General features: G+C 41.5%; 1 pseudogene across 1 annotated transcript; it reads left to right on the top strand.

Annotated features, from left to right (window-relative positions):
* Positions 1-3,778: 3,778 nt before the first annotated feature.
* LOC144065623 (general transcription factor II-I repeat domain-containing protein 2B-like) lies at positions 3,779-21,702 on the top strand (annotated as a pseudogene). The gene is made up of 2 exons (XR_013297213.1): positions 3,779-4,305; positions 6,277-21,702. The product of XR_013297213.1 is annotated as a general transcription factor II-I repeat domain-containing protein 2B-like (transcript).
* Positions 21,703-21,872: the final 170 nt, after the last annotated feature.

Below are 21,872 nucleotides of genomic sequence, written 5' to 3'. Positions count from 1 at the left end.
CATTGACAGCATGAATGATTATAGGCCTGTTGCACTCACGCCTGTGATCATGAAGTGCTTTGAAAAGTTGGTAGCCCGCCATATCAGGAATACCATCCCTCCCTCAATTGACCCTCACCAGTTTGCTTATAGAGCAAACAGGTCCACTGAGGATGCTATTGCCATTGCTCTTCATACAGCACTGAGCCACCTGGAACACCATGGGAACTACATAAGGATGCTCTTCATTGACTATAGCATACCTGTCAACCTCTGCCGATAACTGCCCTTATAAATGATTATTGATTCCCCTTACAAACCCCCAAAAAACCTTACAAACACCGTACGACTCGTACGGTGTTTGTAAGTTTTTTTGGGGGTTTGTAAGGGGAATCAATAATCATTTATAAGGGCAGTTATCGGCAGAGGTTGACAGGTGTGCTATAGCTCAGCCTTCAACACCATAAAACCGGACATTCTGACTGAAAAACTCTCCCACCTTGGACTATCCTCTTCAATCTGCTGCTGGATTAAGAACTTCTTGACCAACCGACCACAGACTGTTAGACTTGGTCCCCACCTCTCTTCCTCCATTACACTGAGCACTGGCTCCCCTCAAGGCTGTGTACTGAGTCCTCTTCTGTACTCCCTGTACACATACGACTGTACACCCACCCACCAGTCTAACGCCATCATCAAATTCACTGACGACACCACTGTGGTTGGACTCATCTCAGGAGGGGATGAGTCGGCCTACAGAGATGAGGTCAACAAACTGTCTTCGTGGTGCGCGGTGAACAATCTCACACTGAACACCACGAAAACTAAAGAAATAATCCTGGACTTTCGCAAACACGGGACAGATCTGGCCCCACTCCTCATAAATGGAGTATGTGTAGACAGGGTCCAGTCCTTTAAATTCCTGGGGGTCCACGTCACGGATAAGTTCTCATGGTCTACAAACATCACGGCAGTAGTGAAGAAGGCTCAGAAACGACTCAATTTCCTCAGGGTATTTAGGAAGAACAACTTGGGCACCAAGTTTCTGATAACCTTCTATAGAACCACTGTAGAGAGCATCCTGCTGTACTGCATCACAGTGTGGTACGCTGGAAGCACGGCGGCAGACAAAAAGGCCATGCAGAAAGTGATTAACACTGCCCAGAGGATTGTCGGCTGCTCTCTGCCCTCACTGGAAGACATTGCCAGCCCTCGTTACCTCAGCAGAGCCAGGAACATCATAGGGGACCCTTCCCACCTTGGTCACAATCTGTTCCAGCTGCTGCCCTCTGGCAGACGCTATCGGTCCCACAAAGTACGGACAAATAGGCTTAAGGACAGTTTTTCCCCACATCCATCAGAACTCTAAATTTGCGGTAACACAACACACATTCCCTTCTGAGGTAATATGAAAAAGTTTTTGGGTGGTGATCTGCCTCCTACTAGCTGACTGAAGGTAAGTGAAAGACAGTGAGATGTAAGTGACCTGTATCCATAACAGCAGAATGCCAAATTACAAGTCCGTAACTATCACTTATTTAGGTCTTTTGCCGAGTAAACGTAGCTTATGGAGAAGCACCACCAATTTCGTCATACGCAGTTTCTGGGTTTATTTGTGGCGTTGTTTGCCTCCGGAGTGGAGTGTAAGCGGGGGTGAGAGATAGGCAGAGGTGATCTGATCCAGCTAGGTGAGCGAGGGAAGTGGCTTTATAAGCATGTTTGCTGTTAGAATAGACATGGTCAAGAGTTTTGTCTCCTCTAGTATTACAATTTACGTATTGAATAAAGTTAGGTAAAACAGTCTTTAAACACGCCTTGTTGAATTCACCAGCGACAATAAAAACTCCATCGGGGTGGTCAAGCTATTGTTTGTTTACAGCCGTTAGCAGGAGGTTAAGTGCCGTGTTAACGTTAGCATTCGGAGGTATATAGATAGCCGTTACTATGACGACCGTTAGCTCTCGGTAAATAATAGGGCCTACACCGTATTGCCAATAACTCTAAATCTGGGGAACAGTGAGTGTCAATGATCCTACTGTCACAACACCATTCATTATGTATAAACATGCACAGTCCTCCTCCTTTGCTTTTGCCTGTTAATTCTTTTGAACGATCGTTCCGAAAAAGCGTTCGGCTAGCTAGCGATACCGCAGCGTCGGGGATATGCGGGTGTAGCCACGTTTCTGTGATGAGAATAATATTACAGTTCCTAACAAAGCTGTTGGTAGCAATTCGAAGTTCCAACTCATCCATTTTGTGGGTGATGGATCGGGCGTTGGTCAAAAAGATACTAGGAAGCGGTGCTCGGTGTGGTTGTTGTTTCAGCTTAGCAGCAAGGCCCGCCCGGCATCCACGCTTCTGCTTTCTGTTCCTTCGCCGCCTTCGGCGTGCTTTGAGTGGGCTGGCTATCCACGGAGATCCCGGAGAGTGTGGTGTAAAATCGGATGTATCGCATATCCTTCCGATAGTGATTAAATCCTGGCGACTGTAGGATAACGAACGACACCGAACTGGAGAGCATAAAGCTGCTGCGTCAGTGTGCGCCGCCATCTTGAGTCCATAAATCTACTTAAGAAAATAATTGGTTCCAGAAGATGTTTCGTAACCTGAATTTTTCACAAGTAGAACAGCAATTTGCACGATCATTCATTCATCTTCCATACCGCCTGAAGAGTAAAAGTCTGTTGATTGTTCAAATAGTCAAATCAAAAGCCTTTATTGTCATCATAGACAGCTGCGTATAACAAAATTGGTGAAAGATCAATATTCAGCTAATGAGTTATTGGCAGTGGTGGAATTTGAACCCACACCTCCTGAGAGACTGGAGCCTAAACCCAGCGCCTTGGAACGCTCGGCCACACTACCTTAGTGTTGTTCACTTGCATGTTTGTACAAATGGTTTAAAAGCTAATTAATGGACCAGAGGCAGAAATGTGACAACAACTTGTCGAGTTTAATAAACATAGGGCTATGTGACTGTCAATGCGATACAAATAATGGCTTCTATCTCATTGAGGGTCCAAATGAGAAGAAGAGAGTTTATCTATGAATTGGATTGGATTGGGTAACTTTATTCATCTCGTATTCGGGAAATTTCGTTGTCACAGTAGCAAGAGGGTGAAGATGCAGAAATAGGAAAAGCATTTTAGACATAAATAGATAGGTAATAAGTAAGTTAATAAATAAATACATGAATAAATATATAAATAAATAAGCGTGTCGCTGAAGTATATATATATATATATATATATATATATATATATATATATATAAAAAGACTTAGCAATTGGTATATGAAGGAAACAAAATATGTTTTAATGTTCAACATTAAAGTGGAAAACAGAAAATATTTTTATATACTTATTATTCCATTTTACACAATACTTATTGAACTAAAACACAGAGAGAAGAGAAAAAAAATGGATGTAAAAATATCAAATATTCGTTAAAAATGGGAAAATCAAGAAATATAATTTACATCTATAGGTTGGTCCGGGTTAAGGGAATAATGAACATAAAAGGAAAAAACAAACTTTTCCTTTTGGGTTTGAAACACCTTTGAGAAATAGCTAATGTTCTGATATAATTTCTTTAAAATGCGCTTCTTCGATAACTTATGATTGACAGTGTCTTAATTATTGTGTACAATGTCCACGAATACTGAAATTAAAATGAAACAGATTTTCTCCTGACCACCAGAGAGCGGTACCTATATAAGAGACTGTATCCTGCGAGTTCAAACCGTTTCAATGAAGAACTACTTCTCCCGTGATGCCAATTGGCGAAACAGCAACAGCACCATTATCATGGACGATTTGTTCTGCGCATGCGCATTGCTTCCTTTTGAGACGCGATCTTCCAGTGATTTATGTTTAATTTAATTTTCAATTTAATTCAAACCAGCGCAAACATTTTTGCTAAAACAATGTCAGACAATTTGAAGAATATTTATTTCCTAGGTCCGACTCTTTAGCGTTTATAAAGCGAATGCTATCAAAAGAAGTGGCTAAACCCGCGCATGTGCAATATTCGTCACCTATCTCAACCTAAGCGTCGCCGACGTTTCTAGCATTAGCTACTTTACGGCCTTTAATATCAGTCAAAATCATTTTCCTGACCTCGTTGAAGCTCTACGGCCTACTTTCAATTAGCCTGCTAGCATGTGTCGAAGGAACAAGTCTTCAAGTCGTCGAAGAACTTTGAAGCTTTGCGCTCTTCTTTAGCTTATTTTAGCTAGCAGCTATCAATAAAGGCGCCGCCATCATCAGAATCCACGTCCAACGTACCAGGAGGAACTTTTTGACCTCAAAGGATATAGACTAGAAGGTGGGTTGACCTTTTATTTCCATTAATTCCCTTATCGTTTAAGGGAAAGGGGCTTAAAGGTATTCTATTGACGTAAAATTATTATAGCGTTCATACTTTTTCACGAATTCGCACTAGCGCCGTTCGAAGAAATACGTAATAAAAACTATTTCTATTTTAATGTAACCACATATATGACGGAAAGAATGAGTCTCAACGTGTCCATCCTTTAACAACGGCAGAAAAACTTAGCTTTCCTTTTATTGTATCCTTATCACAAACAATGTATTTTTCGTTATTACGCAAATCGCGAGCGCCCCCCCGGAGGCATTGAAGAGTCATTCCTGCTACTCGCCCTCCCTTTTTTGCTACATGCTTGAGTAACATAACACTTACAGTGGTACCTTGACATACGAGCGTAATCCGTTCCGAGGCTGAGATCGTATGACGAGGTTCTCGTAACTCGAGCGGACGTTTCCCATTGAAATGAATGGGAAAAAAATTAATTTGTTCCAGCCCTCTGAAAAAACACCCAAAACAGGATATTGGATTGTAAAAATGTTTTATTTCTTCTAATTCCCCATCTATTAACAAAGTAACACATTACTAGTGGTTTACTAGAAATAAAGTGTTTAATCTAACTAAAATTGGGCGGATTTCGCCGAGGGGAGAGGGGCACAAAAGGGGCGGGGGCTTCGTTTTTTTTTTCCCACACAACGCTCTCGTAAACAGAACAAACACTCCAGCCTCACGTTCGCTATCGATGGGCTGTTTGCTGGCGTACTATTCCCTTCAAAATATTCCGAAAATGATGCACACAAATGTCCTCACAATCGGAGAACGCACGACCACTTGCCAACGAGCAGCAGTCTTATCAGCGATCGCCCCGCTGCTCATGGGAGCTTCGGGGGCGCTGGCTAAGGTCTCCTTTTAGCTTGTAGCATCTGTGTTCGCATCCCCTCGAATGGCGCCTATGATAGAGTTGCTACCGGGGATGCTGTTGCGAGCCAGTGCCCCCGATGTTCTTATGAGCAGCCAACGAGCAGAGTCTTTTATCAGCGATCGCCCCGCTGCTCATGGGAGCTTCGGGGGCGCAGGCTAGCGGCTCCTTTTAGCTTGTAGCATCTGTGTTCGCATCCCCTCGAACGGCGCCTATGATAGAGTTGCTACCAGGGATGCTGTTGCGAGCACGAGTATACTTCATTACCCAGAAAGCCCTCTTTTCCCCGCGCATGCGCGTTGTGCGTTTCCTGGTCTGAATAGCTCATCCGGTGCTCGTAAATATTGTTATACACGAAAGATATGCAAAAAAAAATTCCATGGCCACCTGGCTTGGTCGCATCACGAAATTTTGACCGCATCACGGGCGAATTATTCGATCGAAATTTCCCCCGTAAGACGAGCATTTTGTATGACCAGCGGTCGTATGACGAGGTACCACTGTACTTACATGCTGTAAATTTAAAATGCAAAAAATGAAGATGCAGATGCACTAAACAACAACAAGACCAGCGTTCAAACAAAGGTGTCAAAGTTGCGGCCAGTGGGCCAAATCTGGCCCGCTGTCACTCCGTGGTGCGGCCTGCTGTAAATATAAATAAATTGAATATGTACTCTTTTACCCACTATTTTTTCTAGAAAAAAACCCAAACATTTTTACTTATAAAATCTAATATTGAGTTTTTTTGTTTTAATAAAAATAACAAAAATGTAAAAATAAGTGATTTAAACTATTACGCTTTTTAAATTTCATTTTAATTTATTTTTCTCTATGAAAAACAACCAAAAAAGAAATATTTGGTTTCTTTAAATAAAAATCCCCAAAATAATGATAGACTAGCTTAAATAAAAGATAATGCTTTTTTAATGTTTCCCCTTTGGTGAAAGCATTGTAAAAAACACCACAAAAAAACAGTTTTAAACATGTTTGGCTGTTGATGAGAATACTACTGTGGTACTGTATTTTGCTGTTTAATATACAACAATCAACAGTGCAAAACAGAAGAGCAACCTCCAATCAAAAACGAGGAATGTGTCAAATGGTCAACTGGTGAGCCGTTCAAGAGTGAAGATGATCTGGGCGTAGCCAACAGAGGGGCGGAGATTCTGAGCGGCAGCTCAACAGGATGGCGAGCAGAAAATTTAATTGCTCCTTTATCAGATGTCGAGCAGAAAATTTAATTGCTCCTTTATCAGATGTCAACAACTTGCTTTTTGACGATGATGTTGTTGAAGATGTTAAGAAAAATCCCAGTGGTGACAAACTCAGCAAATGCTTTCAGTGTGGGAAAACTTTTGGGAAAAAGTCTAATTTGAAAACACATGAGGAAACACACTGGGGAGAAACCCTTATCATGTACAGTTTGTGGTAAAACATTTTCACACAAGGGAAACTTAGATAGTCATGCAAGAACCCACACGGGGCACAAACCATTTTCATGCTCAGTTTGTGGTCAAGCATTCACACAGAAGGGAAGCTAAAATCTTCACGCAAGAACCCACACTGGGGAGAAACCGTTTTCGTGCTCAGCTTGCGGTCAGGCTTTTTCTCGAAGGACAAATTTAAAAATACATACAGACACTCCCCTACTTACGAACATTCGAGTTACGAACAACGGTACATACGAACATGTCTGCAAATTGTGTTTATGTCGAAAAATGTTCGTAAGTTCGATTTTGTATTGCATGCCTTTTTCTGAGTAGTGTTTCTTTCCGCCGCTAATACCGACGCCTGGCGCTGTGAGAGCTCAGCTCACCCAGCATCTACCTTCTTCTGCCCAATTCGTTGCAATGCGGAAGTGCGTGAACGTATCTCCAGTGCGCAAAGAACGTTTTTCATTTTTATCGTTAAATATCTCGTGCATCCATTATTCAATATGGTTGGTGAAAAGCGAAAGGCTTCTGTTGAGGGAGGTGCAAGGAAGAGGCAAGCCATTTCATTTGAAATGAGTGGCAATAATAACGAAGCTTGATGCTCGTGACAAAGTGGTGAGCGTTGCACGGGAATACAACTTGAATCGTTTGACCGTCAGTACCATTTATAAACAGAAAGATCGAGCAGCAGGACCCAAATATTGAACGTTGCATAAAGTTTGCAAATCAATTGAACGATGCCATACAGTGCTACCGCATCTTTTATGATGAAAAAAAGATAACTGCAATCGTCATTAGATAGCTTCTTTCGGCCAGTTTCTAGTAAATCTCTCTCTCTAATGTATGTATACAGTACTGTATGTATTCTCTCCATTTTATTAAATGTTTTTTTCCAGTACAAACCAATGTGTGTTACTTATACAAGCCTTAAACATACAAATGCACTTATATAAACCTTCAATATACTTATATAGGCCTTAAACATAAATTATAATACAAAATATAGCACTGAGCAACTTACGAACAAATTCAACTTATGAACAATCGCTCGGAACCTAACTCGTTCGTAAGTAGGGGAGCGTCTGTACAAGAATACACACTGGCGAAAAACCCTTTTCGTGCTCACTTTGTGATAAAACATTTACAGAGAAGCAAAGTTTAAAAATACACACAAGAACACACACTGGCGAAAAACCATTTTCGTGCTCAGTTTGTGGTCGGGCTTTTTCTCGATTGACAAATTTAAAAATACATACAAGAATCCACACTGGCGAAAAACCCTTTTCGTGCTCACTTTGTGGTAAAACATTTACAGAGAAGAAAAGTTTAAAGAGACATATAAGAACCCAAACTGGTGAAAAACCATTTTCGTGCTCAATTTGTGGTCAAACATTTACACGGGAGGAAAGTTTAGAAATCCACACCAGAACCCATACTGGTGAAAAACCATTTTCGTGCTCATTTTGTAGTCAAACATTCACACACACAAAAAGCTTAAAAAGGCACACAAGAACCCACACTGGCGAAAAGCCATTTTCGTGTTCAGTTTGCGGTAAAGCCTTTTCTCAAAAGCACCACATAGAAGGCCACATAAGAACCCACACTTGTGAACAATGTTTTCCTGCTCAGTCTGTGGCCACAGATTCGCTACCAAACCCCAATTAAAAAGTACCCATGAGAACCCACATTGATGCAAAACCATTTTCCTGCGCTGTTAATGTTCAAACATTTTCGCATAAGGGAATCTGATGTGAAATATGAAATGTATTATTTTGTATTCTTATACAGTGGTACCTCGACATACGATCGTAATCCGTTCCGAGACTGAGATCCTATGACGAGGTTTTCGTAACTCGAGCGGACGTTTCCCATTGAAATGAATGGAAAACAAATTAATTCGTTCCAACCCTCTGAAAAAACACCAAAAACAGGATATTGGATTGGAAAAAAATGTTTTATTTCTTCTAATTCCCCATCTATTAACAAAGTAACACATAACTAGTGGTTTAATAGTAATAAAATGTGTTTAATCTAACTAAAATTGGGCGGATTTCGCCGAGGGGAGAGACGCACAAAGGGGGCGGGGGGCTCCGTTTTTTTTTCCACGACTCACACTCGTAAACGGAACAAACGCTCCACTCTCACGTTCGCTATCGATGGGCTATTTGCTGTTGTACTATTCCCTTCAAAATATTCCGAAAATGATGCACACAAATGTCCTCACAATCGGATAACGCACGACCACTTGCCAACGAGAAGAAGTCTTTTATCAGCGATCGCTCCGCTGCTCATGGGAACATCGAGGGCGCTGGCTCGCAGCTCCCTTTTAGCTTGTAGCATCTGTGGTCGCAACCGCTTTGAACGGCGCCTATGATAGAGTTGCTACCGGGGATGCTATTGCGGGGAGTTGCGAGCCAGTGCCCCTGATGTTCTTATTAGCAGCGAACGAGAAGTAATATAATACTCCTCGCATTAGATAATAATAACAGGAAATGCAGCAGCTGAGTATACCCACGTATTGATTGTGGGTAAAGTTTTATTCTGAGAAAGAGTGCCATTGCCTGTCGGCGTTGTGTGCACGAGTATACTTCATTACCCAGAAAGCCCTCTTTTTCCCGCGCATGCGCGTTGTGCGTTTCCTTGTCTGAATAACTCATTCGGTGCTCGTAGATATTGTTATACACGAAAGAGATGCAAAAAAAAATTCCATGGCCACCTGGCTTGGTCGCATCACGAAATTTTGATCGCATCACGGGCGAATAATTCGATCGAAATTTCCATCGTAAGACGAGAATATTGTATGACGAGCGGTCGTATGACGAGGTACCACTGTATATATTATGTTACTAGAATAGAATATTATAGAGACGCAGCCTACTGGAATTTCACAGTAATAACACCAATGGGTTAAGGCGCATCATCTACTCTTATTTCACCTTCCATTTTGTGTTCCTGCCTAAAGTTTGGGCCACTGCCCATTTCTATGTGACGTGATCTTGTTTAAATAAAGCCCGTGGAGCAGAGGTGTGTGGGAGACAACCTTGGGAAAGCGGAAGGATAGACACATCTTCCAACTTTTGCATTGTGCCCTTCCCCCCTTCTGCAGAAGCGGTTAAAAATCGCATTATTGCTGTCTTGGTATGCTTCCTTATGTTCAACGTAATTGAATGTCAACAGCGGTCCTGACACCAGAAAAGAAGACTCAAGAACCTGCACAGGAGAAAAGCCATTTTTGCTCATATTGTGGTCCAATGCATAGGACAACGACAGGGAGAGATCTGTTCACGGACGTAAATGTATGCATGGACAAGCTCGGACTGAAATGGGACAAGCTGACAGGTGTCACAACTGATGGTTCTCCAAATCTGACGGGGAAAAATGTCTGAATGTTTAAACATATGCAAGGTAAAGTGACTGAAATCAATGCAGATCAGAAATGAGTATTTTTGCATTGTATTAATCAGCATGTGTTGTGCAAGTCAGTGCTAAAAGTCAACCATGTTATCGATGTTGTGACCAAAATAGTTAACTTCATCAGGGCACGAGCACTGAATCACAAACAGTTTGTTACACTTTTGGAGGAGCACGAGAGCGAAAACAGTGACATCAGGTTACCACACAGCTGTCATCTGCCTGGGCAAAGTGTTAAATAGAGTTTGGGCCCTGAAGGCAGAAATTCAAGAGTTTTGTGAGAGGAAGGGCAAAGACATCCCAGAGCTCTCAGATGAACACTGGGTGGCAGGTCTTTCATTCGCTGTTGATGTGACGGCACTGATGAATGAACTGAACTCCAAACTGCAAGGCAAGGCCCTTTTTCTTCATGGAATGCTTAGTCTGGTGAAGGCTTTCATGACAAAGTTGCAGTTTATTGCAAGCCAACTACAGAGCAACAGTCTCATTCATATGCAAACCCTGAAAGAAGTCATACCATCAGCTGATCGCCTCTGCAGGAGTTCATCCATGTTACGAGCACTTCATGGTGAGTTTTCAAGGCGATGTGAAGATCTCAGAAAACTCGAGGGTGAAATGCACCTGATTTCCTCTCCCTTTACCTGCAGTGTGGATAATGCTCCCAGTGATGATCAGCTGGAAATTATTGACCTGCAGTCTGATCTATTACTGGCAGAACACTTTAAGTCAGGTTCACTGCTTGATTTTTACTACTCTTCTCTCAAGGAGAAGAGCTTTCCAAACATGAGGAGACATGCTCAGAAGATGTTGGTTCTCTTTGGCTCTACCTACATCTGTGAACAAACATTCTCACTGATGAAGTTTAACAAATCCAGATACAGATTTCTCTCACTGATGATCACCTGTCAGCTCTGCTTTGCATACCTACTTCAGACACCCAACCTGACTTTGATGCACTTGTTAAAGCCCAAGAGAGACTAGATTTCTCTCACTGAACAAGAAAATGCAAAATAATGTGATAAACTACAACCAGCAGTGAACTGGAGCACTTTCTTTGAAGGACTTCTCAAAATCACAGTTCCGTGACAATCATTATATTGCAATAAGACGTGTCTTGCCTTATATTTGAAGTACAAAGAAAATATTGTGAAACATGACTGAATAAATGGCATTTTTTGTAAGGCCACTTCCTTTTGTCATTAGTTAATGAAACATACAGTATACTCTTACAAGTCGTATCAACTTTTCAAAACAAGGCTGCTTTTTCTAAAGAAACAATCACCTAATATTATGCAGAAAGGAGTTCAGTGTTTTGGTCCTCCTCTCCACAATATTTTCTGTTTCTCATGAGGCCCCCAAGAAAAAATAATTGACCACCCCTGCATTAGAGGCTACCTGATGGTGTGGTGGTTCAGTCGCTTGACTTGGACGTGGGCAGGTGTGGGCTCGTTCTCTGCTTGTGGTATGATTGTGAGTGCAAATGGGATGTCAGTCATGAAGCCATGAGTCAATCTGCAGTCAATGTTAGTTTTTATTGAGTTACAGGATGTTGGAATAATGATTAATACCCTTAAATCATTATTAGTAATATATAATTAAAATTGGAAGACATCTTTCAACATAACTGGTTACAACTTGCAAGGAGGTACCTTGTGACGTCGTCTTAGTCCACAAGGCATAATGAATTGCAGTAACTGAATCATTGTATTTAATCGCGACACACGGAAAACATGTTATGTAATCGAAACAATTGTCTTAGACAGTACAATAACACCCTAGATGGTTAGAAAAACAACTGTGTAAGAATTGCAGAAGTAAGCATAAAAGTTGAACAAGGCCTAACAACGGTGTGAGGAATTGCATAATATTTTCATTATAAGGTAAACAAAGCATTATAAGGTAAACAAAGCAGCCGTATTTTCAAACAATAATGCGATTATCGCCATCTGCTGCCAGAGTCCCGTCCAAACACAGGTTGTGTTTTGCCGAAAAAGGTCCTGAAAACAATGTGTCCTCGAGCTGTGGGGCCTTGAGGAGACGATGGGGAGGAAAAAATGTCCGTGGTCCCATGAATAAATTTATAGCCTTATTACTTATTAAAAATGCTTACAACACATATAGAAACATTCCATAATAAATCCAACACAGGAGCGCAAGTATCTCTGATGGGAGAGCATTTGACTGTAGTCCTGGTTCAACCCTAGATTTTGGCAGTCTGTCGGTCTCTGTAAATCAAACCAAAACCAGTTAGAACTTAGTTTGCAATCAATTTAATAGTAAGGTGTGAGTCAATATGCAGTCTAGGTTGGGTATCTGTCCAGTTGAAGTAGGTCAGATGGGAGAGTGTTGGACTGAAGATATAAAGGTCTCTGCTTCAACCCATAGCTTCGGCAGGCCATTACACTCTGTAAGTCCATGTCAAATTAGTTAACACTTAATTTGGTGTAATTTACTAGTAAGTAGTGAGTCAATTTGCAGTCCAAATTGGTTAATACCTACAAGAGCTGATGTAGCTCATTTGGAAAAGTTTTGGACTGAAGATCAAAAGGTCCCTGGATCAACACCAGTGTTCACCAGTCCATTTTACTCTGTAAACCCAACCAAAACAAGTTAATACTCTATTTGGAATAATTTACACTGGAACCCTAACCAAAGCCCCTTGCGATTGTGACATGCTAGAGTGTTTGATTTATTGGCGATCGCGTGTTGAGGATGTGCGGCTGGTTTGGATTGGATGTGTTTATCGGTGTTCGATTGGTGATGCCTTGATACACATGGCAAATGTGACGTGTTAAAGTGTATGTCGGTGTTCGATTACTGATGCCTTGTTGCCCATAGCTTGGAACACGGGAGATTTGTCTCATAACAGTACAGTTGGATTGAGAAACAACAACGGATCACTGTTCTGATTATTTCTCCCTGTGTTTCAAGGTATGCTGGTTGTTGTAGAGGCCGGTTGAGTTTGTGGTTTGCAATATACACTGTTTAGCGTGTGAGAAAGAAGATAGTGTTTAGTAATGTTTATTTACTTTTGAATTGCGAGCGTGAATGTGGGAGTCTCGGGTCATGCACATGGATATTCCATTCAGCACACTACCTTCGGCCGCCATTATCCTATTGAGTGTCTATGACGGTCATAGCAAGGAAGTTATGTTATTGATATTTCATTGTTTGCCCTGTTGGATTGTTGAGAAGGACTTCTCGAAGTTGTAAAAAGAAAGATAACAAGTTATGACCGTATGTTGAACGGGTGTAATTGTACATTATGTTTTGAGTTCTAACGTGTTGCTTATTATATCAGTGGCGGGCCGTCAGGGCCTTCAAGGCCTTCTCTGCTGGCCTAAGAAATATCTGAATCATATTATATTTTGTCCATCAATACGTACTTATTATTCCAAATGGTCTGTTAGCTTCCTTTCATTGCTTTTCCCCCTGGTTGCACTGCTTCCAGATGTGTGTTTTCATATTGAAGCATTTAACCAATCACATTTCAGCCATTATTTGTTGCCAGATCAGATCTGCCTCAAAGCCTGCACAATCAGTTCTTGCGGGCTCTGCTGCATTAAACTAGACTGTTGCTTTTAACCAATCAGATTTCGAGTTGGCAACCCCACAATGATTTTTCATAGGCGTTAGCATTTTGCTGGCTGGGACATGTCATTGCTTTCACAAACTATGATTGGCTAGTAGGCGGGCCAAAGCAGTACCGAGGCAGCCGAGATCGCAAACTCCAGCCACTATGGCCGACAGAAGCAAAAACAAATAGATTCTGTTTGCTCACAAAGCTATTTTCTAGACAGACTTTTTCAGGAAAAAAATGGACATCATTAAGAAAGGGCGGTCAACTCCGAAGCTAGCAAGCCTGTTACAGCCGGGAAAATGGTGTGTGGGGCACTTTCAGCGCGCTAACTTAGCTCCACAAGCAAATAGTATATTGTTTGTTGATTTAATGCAATTTTCAAAGCGGACTATGCCGGAAATATGACAGGACAGGCTCGACTTTCATCATTAGCTTCGATGGCGATAGGAAAGAAGGAAGAAAGAAAGGAGAATGGATATTGTGTAAAAAGGATTTTTGGTGAGTAAAATTACAAATATGGCTATATTTGTGGAGTATGGAATGTATTCTTATGCTTTTTATTAGTCAATAGGTTTATTTAGTTTAGTCACTAGAATAGAATTTTGCATGACCTAGCGGAAATTTCCGTCCGTGACACCTATGAGTTGGGGGCGCGTCATCTACCAGGACAGACCCATTTCTTTGTTCACAGTTTCCCGCCTAAAGTCTGTACCTATGTCACATGACCTTTGTCAATAAAACTAGTCGACCTGCTGGGGGGATTCAGGGGAGTTCAAACTAGTCAGGCTGGAGGATAGGCGCGCTCCTGCCGCTGGCTGCTCTGACCCCCTCCTTCAGCTGAAGCTAGATAAAACTCATCATGGCCGACTCTGTGTCCTTCCTCTAATTCGAAGTTATTGAATGTTTATCGATTAGATCCAACATTTTCTGGTGCCTTAGAAACCCGGGAGATTCATTTCTGAATTTTCGGACCGCGGTGGACTGAAAGCCAGGATTTCTGACGTCAGCTACTCTTACTTTGAAAGAGAGGGCATTTCGGTCGATCGCGGCCCGTTTGAAGAACGAACCCCCCATCGAAAAGGAGGAGGCACCAGAGACGGTAAGGGGCTGTTTAAAATTAATATTTAGGACAAGGCTGGTGGGAATCCCGTTTTTCCAATCGTGAGAAAGTCGAAGAAAAACGCCTCATAAATCGGGGATAAATGCATATCGTTGGGGAGTATGTATGTCAAAAAAGAAGGTAATACACAAGGTATGCGGCGGACGTACACTTCGGCCATAAGTGACGTTTGTAAGGCAAGCTGGTGACGCGGCTTTAACCTAGGGGGTGAAATAGTCCCTTGGTAAAGGATTTCTGGAGATTGTCAAAAATAAAGCTTCCAAAAATACTGCACCCGATGAGTAAGAAAGCGCTAGATTAAAAAGTATAGTACTACTATTATATAAACCAGAAGCGTTTGTTAAGAACCGGAAGTAGGCCGTGACGCGCTTTAAGACGCGCTCGGTACGCGCTTGGTATGCGCTCGGTATGCGCTCGTGAATCGAGAGGATTGAAGAGAATAACGGTTAAAAAGACGACGTAGACGGATAAATAGGATAATAAAAGATAAGTATTAAAGAGATAATAAATTAGATGCGACGTCCCTAAAGAATCGCCGTAAAAAATCGCCTTAAATGTATTAATAGCGTAACATGGGACCATTGTTTAAAAAAAAAACGTTCAAACAAAGGGACGTGAAGTAAGAAGATGTGAAATTCATGCTGAGAGATTTTCCTGATCATTGAAGAATGAAACAAAAACATGGTTAACATGGTTGTGAAGATTCTGGACAGAAAGGATGAGGAGCTGCTTTAGGTGGTTGTCTTTCCTCAAGAAACTTTCTATCTTCATGGAGAACAAGAATGATTTGTTTTTCACAAGTTCAGGTACTAGTCACACATTTCAAAATTGGGGCCCTCCCTATGAAGATCATTGAACATGAGCTCAAGAGGTACGGCCTTTGGCAAGATGAGCTACAAAGGGAGAGAGAAGGGGGAATGAGCACATGTAAGACAGAACAAAGGAAGAAAATGGCCGAATAATGTGGAGCCAGGCAAGAAGCCCACTTTACGGCCAGGCCCCCTTCACAGAAGCGGACACCCCTCACCCGACAAGCCAAGCACACCCGGTGCAAACAAAAAGAGGGGGGGGGGCTCGCCCATAGCTCTTACTGCCCATTTCACACCTGGACCCAGGAGAGAGCCCACACCAGCCCAGCCCAAGGCCCCCTCCCCCTGCACAAAGAGAGAGAGGAACCACAGCACGCAAATGCCACTGCAGGTTTGAACCTAAATCACTTGAGTCCGATTGTCTCCCCACGGAGGGGGAGGGAAAGAGAGAGAGACAGAGAGATGACAGTGTTGTAATATATTAGTGACAAATTATGGGTCCTTTATTAAACACTGATATTTATATTAGGAAATGCCTAGTGAAAGGTTATTTTCCCTAAATTTTAATTGAGGTAACAGTGAGCACAGAAAATGGCTATTTTAAATAAAACCGCCTTCTTAGAGCGGATAGGAATTCAGCCAGAGCTTTAACTATTGATTTTAGCAATATGAGAGTGATTTGCGATTTAGACTTAAGTATTAAGAATCATCCAAATTATTAATGATATCAAACAAGAGAACAATGCAGAAATGGCATTTATCCAAATTATTAGGTAAATTTAGATAGAATAATTAATTTAGGATAGGCATGATTTCACTGAGATGGAATAAACATCATGGAATACCGTCAGTGCACGGAGGGTATTTCGTTGTTTGCCCATCAGCAGATGGAATATGCTTTGGCGTGGGTCATATTAATGACTATTAGAATATTAATGATATACGGATTGCATAAGCATTGAACAATTAATGTCAACCAAATGACATTAACCTATTTCTTTTGAGAATGATTAGGCTGATAGCACAGCAAAAAGGTGGTTAGCTGCCAAGAAGCCCCAGACTGGGGATGGCGCTCTTCACCAGTGATGAAAAATTGCAGACCACTGAGTGTAAATGAATGGTTGTTTTTTTTTTTTTGTGTGTTTCTAATTGGCCGACCACCAAGATATAATCAATCGGTTAGGTATCAGGGTGGAAAATGATTTAGAAAATTGGAATCGATTTCGGAATTCGCCAATAAGCCCGCTCCAGGGATGGCAACGACAAATTATGGAAAAATATTTTGTCCAAGGAATTTTTTAATGGAAAAAGCAGCAGTACTCCAAATGTGAAAATTGAAGTGGAGAAACAAATCTGCTATGCAAAATTTAGGAGCACTGAGAAAAGAGACAGTGCTTGATACCAAATTCCAAAGTACTATTGATTTATTGTGATAATGGCATCCAAATTGTGTTAACAGAATAATTGACTGAATTGACAAAAGTTTTCATATTTCGTTCCGAGAAAGAAAAAAATAATAATATGGAAATCCAATTTAGTGGAATGTACCAAACGCCATTATTCACTACGCGATTGGAACTGGAGGATGAGGCTAATCATATGTCTGCATAAAAGAAAAAACTTTAAAGAAATGCATTAATTTTGGGTTGGCAGAGGGAGATTGCATTTCTCAACAGGAAACATGATGAGCAACCCAGGATGAGAGTGTCCGTGCAAATGTTCCTGACCAAACCAGCAGACATGAAAATAGCGGATCAATTTTGTGCACTGTAAGAAGATTCTCTCAGTTGAAGCGTATGAGGAGACAGGTAAGATAAACTTTTTGACGTAATCAGATAAAATGGCAAGCACTCCAATATTGATTGGAAAGATTATTGCTCGGGGAGCAATGCTGTAAGCCATGAGGAACTTTTTATATTGGTTTTATTGTCTCCATATAAAAAAGCGTTTCAATTGAGACTACACCTTCTTACAGATAGTTAAAGTAAACAATTGTGACTAGATCTTCTTACATATTTTTAAAGTAAACAATTAGAGAGAAAAGAGAAACTACAATGGATAGAAATGTAGCTAGAATTTAATTTTATGCCTGACTATTGAAAAATATTGATTAAGAAAGATTCATAGGAGATGATTGGCAAACTCCGAAGACAATGGAATGTTACATTTGATAATAAGACTACTAGATTGGGATATTTTGAATTAAAAAACACTGAGGTTAATATGCAACGCAATACACATTGTTAAATGAATTGGGACTTGATTAGTATGCATTTTAAAAGTAATGGGCTTTAATTGCTCTAAAAGACAGTTATGCTAAAAATGTTGACCCTGACAAACAAGGGGTGGTTACAATTTAGTGGGTTCAATTCTATTCAGAATTATAAATGTGTGCATTTTGTTTCTGAATATTAATTGATGTGAATCTAAACTATTACAGAGAACGGCAAAGCTGTTTTCCTGAGGAGAAAGCAGTCTGGTTTGCTTTTTGTATTTTTCCTATTTTTGGTATGATTAGTTAATTTGTGTAATTGTAGGAAAGGAAAAAAAAACAAATATAGTTCTTTATCTTAACAAGGAAGCAGTGATCAAAATAGAATATCAGCTAGCATATTTAATTTTGACTGATAAGGCATTTAGATTTTCACAAACTATAGTGATGGAATAAGTAAGATTGTTGTGATTTTTGTTCATTGGGGTATTAAGCCCAACCTAATAGCTGTCTGCAGATGTTGAGTACGTGTTTGAAGACAGCGACAGAGTGCGGCAGCTGGGGAGGCAGCGCGGACACTTGCTGCACAGTATGCACAGCAACAAGGGCTGAGCCGATCTCAAGAACAGTCTGCAGACGACCTGTACACAACTAAAGGCCTACAGTGCCTACCAAAAATGTACTCCAAAATTGAGCCATGGACAATGTCTCAACAGGGGGGAGATATGGACATCGAAATACCTACTTTTAAAATTTTTGTAGGAACTGTTTAATTTGTTACAGATATAATGTGCAAGATGACCTCAGGCCCAAACGAGGCCAATGTCCAAAAGAGTGTGGGACTGACTGGTAGAGCAAACAAATGGTACGATAAAACCAAGGCTTAAGAAAACCATGGAAGAGATAAAGAAGCCATGGCCAGAACGCCTAACACTGGTCAGAACGTATATGAAGATAGTGCCAACTAGCTCGAGATTAACACCTTTTGAGATAGTTCTTGGAAGACCATTCCAACTTCCTCTATGGGAAGGTGAACCATGACAAGAGACTAAGGGTGAGGCAGATGGTAAAATGTTTGGAGAAACTTGTCCAAAGAACATGTAAGCTTCCGTGATCTTTTTGTCTAACTTGCGGGAGGTGGTGTAGCCAGGTGACTGGATCCTGATCCGAGTCATAAAAATGAAGTCCTGGTTCTCTCCACGATGGGAAGACCCATTCGTGGCCCAACTCACCAACCTCCACAGCAGCAAAGATCGCTGAAAAGTCAAAGTCGATTCATCAGGTCAAGGTATTCGAGACAGGTGACTCTGAGTAGGACTGTAAGTCGGACGGTGTCAAAACCCTTGTCCGTGAAGAAACTCATCTGACGTCTACTCACCAGCCACGAGCACCCCTCACTTAACCATGACCTCCCATAGACTTTGCACCTCTATACAGAAGCCACAGTGAAAGCTGTTGTCATCCACATCACAGTGACTGGACTGTCAGTGACAGCCTGGGCGTATCTGAACGCCCCGCCCACAGAGACTCGAGTTGGAAAACAAGTGCAGGAAACGTCCTGCCTCATCACTGGAAAGGCAGAGCCAAGCGGTCCGCTCTTGGATGGGGTCAGGGGACCCAATCTACATCAACAACATCGGGGTTCCCTGCGGCGTACCAGATGAGTATAAGCTCGCTGACCAAATTGCACGACTCCAGAACAGGACGGAGGAAGGGTTTGCAGCCATCCATGAACAGTTGTCGGTGACCTCCTTGATGGCCTTCCAGAACAGAATTGCTGTTGACATGCTCCTGGCAGAGAAAGGTGGCGTGTGCTCCATCTTTGGCGACCAATGCTGCACGTTCATCCCTAACAACACAGCAGCTGACGGGAGTTTAACCAAGGCCCTGGAGGGCCTTCGATCCCTCAACAGCAAGATGAAAGAACAATCTGGAGAACTACTATGGAGAAGATGTGTGGTATAATTTCATGGTGTTCCAGAAGAAACTGATTGTTCCGAATGAAAGTTGTTATGTGTGTAGCCGTATACCCATTTCCACAGATCCTGACATCCTGAATTCACTGGGTCTAGACGCCACACTTAAATCTGCAGTGGTGCAGATGAGATGCATTCCTTTTAAGGGGAGTGAACATAACAGTAAGAGATAAGAGATCAAAATCAGTGCAAAATCCGTGCAATTCAAACCACGTGATGCAATCTGGGGTAGTGATGTTCCTGGTGACCATAAGTTGTGGTCCGCCCCCCAGAAAAGCATACGGTTGCTACTTTCCCAACTTGGGGTGGATAAAGTTATGCTTCGTGTAAAGACATTGAACTGTTACATGAGTGCTCATTAACCAAACTGTCAAAGCCCTTAGGGATGTTGCGGGACGGAGGATGGAGGTGTGTGTGCCATGATGGGAGAACACTGCTGCACCTTCATCCCAGACGAAACCAGTCAATGCTGTTTAAATTTGCAACTCCCTCATTTGCGATTTTGTTTCTGTTCTGTATTTTTTCTGTGTGTGTAATCCCCTGTATCAAAGTTATGATTTGAAACACTATCCAGCACACGCTGGTAGCTTACAGTGACATACAGTATCACCGCATGGCAAACCATACTGGAGATTATTGCGCTTTCGAAGTGTGACAGGTCCCACGATGTCGAGCCGTCCGGGTAATTGTACTTGTCTTGACTTAAAAAATTGTGTTCGCTCATTAAGAGGGACGCAGAGGAATTTTTCTCGAATGACGCTAAATACCTCGAGTTTTTCGCCTCTGCCTTGACAAGTGATTTTATTATTTTCCATACCCTGTTGAAAGTAACTGTTGATGATATTTGTATTCTAGAACCTGGAGGGGAGGGATATAAATTGATGTCTAATGAAAATTCTTTCATAGTAACTACATGGGGGAAATGTGGAGTATGGAATGTATTCTTATGCTTTTTATTAGTCAATAGGTTTATTTAGTTTAGTCACTAGAATAGAATTTTGCATGACCTAGCGGAAATTTCCGTCCGTGACACCTATGAGTTGGGGGCGCGTCATCTACCAGGACAGACCCATTTCTTTGTTCACAGTTTCCCGCCTAAAGTCTGTACCTATGTCACATGACCTTTGTCAATAAAACTAGTCGACCTGCTGGGGGGATTCAGGGGAGTTCAAACTAGTCAGGCTGGAGGATAGACGCGCTCCTGCCGCTGGCTGCTCTGACCCCCTCCTTCAGCTGAAGCTAGATAAAACTCATCATGGCCGACTCTGTGTGCTTCCTCTAATTCGAAGTTATTGAATGTTTATCGATTAGATCCAACAATATTCCTAAATAATATTTCAATTGTGGGCCTAGTTCTGATATCTGAAAAGCTCCAGTGTTTGTATTTAAGCTCCAGTGTTTGTATTTAATCACAAAATGCTGCTAGGAAGTGGATTTTACCCCAGTTTAATTTTTGGCGTTTCACCGTTGACGTCCATTGCTGTCTTTTCCCGGGAAAAATCACCCCCCTGGCCTGGTTGTAATGTCTCAAAAGCTCCAGTATTTGTATTCAATCAATAAATGATACTAGGAAGTGGATTTTACCTAATTTTAGTATTTTAGTGCATTTTTTGTCATTTCACGTATGGACGTATCAACGTTCATCGCTGTCTTTTTACCGGGGAAATGATACTCCGGGCCCGGTTCTGATGTCTAAAAAGCTCCAGTATTTGTATTTAATCAATAAATGCTGTTTTCGGCTGGATTTTACCCCATTTTCGGGCAATGTTTGCCCGTACGCCATTGACGTTCATCGCTGTCTTTTCCCGGGAAAATCCCCCCCTGTCCTGGTTTTAATGTCTGAAAAGCTCCAGTATTTGTATTTAATCATGAAATGCTGCTAGGAAGTGGATTTTACCCCATTTTTGTGCATCAATTTATTGATTATTTTTTATGTGTCGCAGCTGTAGCTGCAGTAGAGGTTTTATAGCAATAAAATAGTTTTTGAGGGTTGGATTGATACGTTGAAGGCGCTACCAGAAAATGCACCGCCCGCCACTGATATATATATATATATATATCAGACCATATATATATATATATATATACATATATTTATATATATATA

Source organism: Stigmatopora argus, chromosome 20 (assembly GCF_051989625.1).
Source record: "Stigmatopora argus isolate UIUO_Sarg chromosome 20, RoL_Sarg_1.0, whole genome shotgun sequence".
Classification (NCBI taxonomy): Eukaryota; Metazoa; Chordata; class Actinopteri; order Syngnathiformes; family Syngnathidae; genus Stigmatopora; species Stigmatopora argus.
The sequence above is the reverse complement of the archived record's forward strand: the minus strand, read 5'-3'. Positions and strand labels throughout refer to the sequence as shown.